The sequence below is a fragment of the Oncorhynchus nerka genome, linkage group LG12 (genome assembly GCF_034236695.1).
Source record: "Oncorhynchus nerka isolate Pitt River linkage group LG12, Oner_Uvic_2.0, whole genome shotgun sequence".
Lineage (NCBI taxonomy): Eukaryota > Metazoa > Chordata > Actinopteri > Salmoniformes > Salmonidae > Oncorhynchus > Oncorhynchus nerka.
In genome coordinates, this window is record NC_088407.1 from 46,630,879 (window position 1) to 46,635,727 (window position 4,849).

Below are 4,849 nucleotides of genomic sequence, written 5' to 3' on the forward strand. Positions count from 1 at the left end.
ATCAATAGACAAGAACAGCTCAAGGACAGAACTACATACATTTTTTTAAAGGCACACGTAGCCTACATATCAATGCATACACACAAACTAATAGGGGAGAGACGTCGTGTGTTGCTTTATTTGTTTTTTGAAACCAGATTTGCTGTTTATTTGAGCAATATGAGGTGGAAGGAAGTTCCATGCAATAAGGGTTCTATATAATACTTTCTTGAATTTGTTTCTAGATTTGGGGACTGTGAAAAGACCCCTGGTAGCATGTCTGGTGGGATAAGTGTGTGTGTGTGTCAGGGTCATGTAAACAATTTGGGATTTTCAACACATTCATGTTTCTTATAAAAATAAGTGTTGCAGTCAGTCTCTCCACAACTGTTAGCCAAGAGAGACTGGCATGCATAGTTTTTATATCAGCCCTCTGATTACAATTAAGAGCAAAACGTGCCGCTCTGTTCTGGGCCAGTTTAGGGCTGGGCGATATGGCCAAAATATTATATCACAGTATTTTCTTTTAAATTGGACGGTATTTGACGATATTTTTAGTTTTTGAATAATACAAGTTCTACATTTGCGTTATGAGTAGTGAGTGATCCTAGGGTGGCAACACATACATTCTAAGTGATGTCTTTCATTTGTGTTTAGTGAGTCCACCAGATCAGAGTCAGTAGATGACCAGGGATGTACAGTATTTTCTTTTAGGAATGTAGTCAAGTAAAAGTTGTCAAAAATAAAAAATAGTAAAGTACAGATACCAAAAAAATTACTTAAGTAGTACCTTAGGTAAAAATACTTGAAGTGCTTTCACCACTGCTCAACTGAGATCATTTCCACACTGCCACGTAGGGCTGCATGATATGGGCAAATTTAACCAAATGTTGCAATTGTGATTTGACTTGCGAAATAGAGCGAAACTGTTGGAATCATGGAAATAGAATGACTATTCTAATTCTAGTTAGAATATAATAGTGGGCACTTTGAATACAGTGTTGTTTGAGATGACAACTAATTAAAATGCCAGGGAGGTGTTATTGTGACAGGGTAGGAACTGAAGTGTTGATAAGTGTTTCCTAGGTTACCCTAAAAGCTTTTTCTATTAGCTTCTTCGTGTAGCTAACATACTCTTGCTTTGCATATTCCTCTTTGATTTAGAAGGTACTGTTGCACAAACAACATGCTGATTTAGGTCTACACCATCACTGGTATTTTCAGGCTGTATTAGCTAGCTACATTTGCTCTTACCCAGTACATTTATTAGCTAGCTAGCTATTAGCATTAGCAGCTAACAATTAGCATCTCACAGGATTTAGGGCAACTTGCAAAGGAAAGACAAACTAGCTGGTTGCTGATGTAAGAAACACAAACTAATAGTGTCATTATAGAACGCTAGTGGATTTATCTTAAGAAGCAAAGTGAAAACAGCATTGTTGTCATCAACATTGTTGCATGGACAATATGGCGCCGACAGAGATAGTCGCTATGCAGGAAACTATGCAGTATTTTTTTGTTTGTTTATGTATTACTTCTTACACTGTTACCCCAGGAAATCTTAAGTCTTATTACATACAGCTGGGAAGAACTATTGGATATAAGAGCAACGTCAACTTACCAACATTACGACCAGGAATACAACTTTACCGAAGTGGGTCCTCTGTTTGGACCACCACCCAGGACAATGGATCGGATCCCAGTAGGCAACCCAAAAACGGCACTGCAGACAGAGCGGTCTTCTGGTCAGGCACCGTAGACGGGCTCACCGCTCCCGAGTATACTACTCGCCAATGTCCAGTCTCTGGACTACAAAGTAGACGAAATCCGAGCAAGGGTTGCCTTCCAGAGAGACATCAGAGATTGTAACATTCTCTGCTTCACGGAAACATGGCTCACCCGGGATACGTTATCAGAGTCTGTACAGCCACCCGGTTAATTCACGCATCGCGCCGACAGAAACAAACATCTCTCTGGTAAGAAGGGTTTATGCCTTATGATTAACGAGTTGTGGTGTGATCATAACAACATACAGGAACTCAAGTCAAGTTGCGGAAGTTAGAGTAGCAATGATCTAGAATGATGCTAGCCCAGTCCTTTTGTTCACCTCACCTAGAATTCCTTACAATCAAATGCCGACCGCATTATCTACCAAGAGAATTCTCTTCGATTTATAATCACAGCCCTCATATAGACAGAAACTAAAATAGGAAACGTCCGTGCTCAGGTCTGTTCAACGCTGGTCCGACCAATCTGATTCCACCCTTCAAGATTGCGTCAATCACGTGGACTGGGATATGTTCCGGATAGCTTCAGGCAACAACATTGATGTATACGCTGATTAGGTGAGCGAGTTTATTAGCAAGTGCATCGGTGATGTTGTACCCACAGTGACTATTAAAACCTTCCCCAACCAGAAACTGTGGATTGGTGGCAGTATTCGCGCAAAACTGAAAGCGCGAACCACTGCTTTTAATCATGGCAAGGCGACCAGAAACATGACTGAATACGAACAGTGTAGCTATTCCCTTCGCAAGGCAATCAAACAAGCTAAGCGTCAGTATAGAGACAAAGTAGAGTCGCAATTCAACGGCTCAGACAGTGGCAGGGTCTACAGTCAATTATGAATTACAAAAAGAAAACCAGCCCCGTCGAGGACACCGACGTCTTGCTCCCAGACAAACTAAGCAACTTCTTTGCTCGCTTTGAGGACAATACAGTGCCACTGAAATGGCCCGCTAACAAAACCTATGGGCTCTCCTGCACCACAGCCAATGTGAGTAAAACATCTAAATGTGTTAACCCTTGCCAGGCTGCCGGCCCGAATGGCATCCTTAGCCGCTTCCTCAGAGCATGCGCAGACCAGCTGACTGGTGTGTTTACAGACATATTCAATCAATCCCTATCCCAGACTGCTGTTCCCACATGCTTCAAGACGGCGCCATTGTTCCTGTGCCCAAGAAAGCTAAGGTAACTGAGCTAAACGACTATTGCCCCGTAGCACTCACTTCCGTCATCATGAAGTGCTTTGAAAGACGAGTCAAGGATCATATCACCTCCACCATACCTGACACCCTAGATCCACTCCAATTTGCTTACCACCCCAATAGGTCCACAGACAACGCAATCACACTGCCCTAACCCATCTGAACAGGAGGAATACCTATGTAAGAATGCTGTTCATCGATTACAGCTCAGCATTTAACACCATAGTACCCTCAACTCGTCATTAAGCTCGAGACCCTGGGTCTCGACCCCGCCCTGTGCAACTGGGTCCTGGAATTTCTGACGGGTCACCCCCAGGTGGTGAGGGTAGGTAACAACATCTCTACCCCGCTGATCCTCAACATTGGGGCCCCACAAGGGTGCGTTCTCAGCCCTCTCCTGTACTCCCTGTTCACCCATGACTGTGTGGCCATGCACGCCTCCAACTCAGTCATCAAGTTTGCAGACGACACTACAGTGGTAGGCTTGATTACCAACAATGACAAGACGGCCTACAGGGTGGAGGTGAGGGCCCTCGGAGTGTGGTGTCAGGAAAATAACTTCACACTCAACGTCAACAAAACAAAAGGAGATGATCGTGGACTTCAGGAAACAGCAGAGGGAGCACCCCCCTATCCACATCCACGGGACAGTAGTGAAGGTGGAAAGTTAAGTTCCTCGGCGTACACAATAACATTTGATTTGATGTGCTGCATTGACCATGCAGACTGAATGCAGGTGTCTCGTGGTTGAGGAACATCAAATGCGCTCCTTGAGTGACGGGGCATGGCTAGGTCTGTGTGAAATGTGGCACGGAGAGAAAGAGCGGAGAGAGATGACTCAAGTAGCGAAGTAAACTATACAAATTGACATTACACATGGCATATCACATTTAACAAACCAAAAATAAAGGTTACATTTAAAAATGGGAAAATGAGGTCTTTCCTTGCAGCACTGGACCACACGACTGGACAATAATCAAGATTAGACCAAACTAGAGAACCTGCAGAACCTGCTTTTTGGAGTGTGGTGTCAAAAAAGCAAAGCATCTCTTTTTTACGGCTAGATCTCTCCCCATCTTTACAACCATTGAATCTATATGTTTTGACCATGACAGTTGACAATCTAAGGCCAATTAATTTTAGACTCCTCAACTTGTTCAACAGCCACACCATTCATTACCAGATTCAGATGAGGTCTACCACTTAAGGAATGATTTGTACAAAATACAATGCTCTTAGTTTTAGAGACATTCAGGACCAGTTTATTACTGGCCATCCATTCCAAAACAGACTGCAACTCCTTGTTAAGGGTTTCAGTGACTACATTAGCTGTGGTTGCTGATGCGTATATGGTTGAATCATCAGCATACATGGACAGACATGCTTTGTTTAATGCCAGTGGCAGGTCATTGGTAAAAAATGAAGAGAGTAGAGAGCTGCCCTGCGGTACACCACACTTTACATACTTGACATTAGAAAAGCTTCCATTAAAGAAAACCCTCTGAGTTCTATTAAATGGATAGCTCTGAATCCACGATATGGCAGAGTCTGAAAAAACAATAATATCAAAGGCTGCACTGAAATCTAACACTACAGCTCTCATAATCTTCTTATTATCCATTTCTTTCAACCAATCATCAGTCATTTATGACATGTTGAGTGCCCTTCTCTATAAGCATGCTGAAAGTCTCAGTTTGCTGAGAGTGTTATGCAGGTGAGTGAGGACGAACGGGGCGCGAAGAAAGGGCTTGACACAGGAGACATGGAAGACCGGGTGGACGCGACGAAGATGTCGCGGAAGAAGAAGTCGCACTGCGACAGGATTAATGACCTGAGAAATACGGAACGGACCGGGGTCAACTTGCGAGAAGCTGTCATAAGGG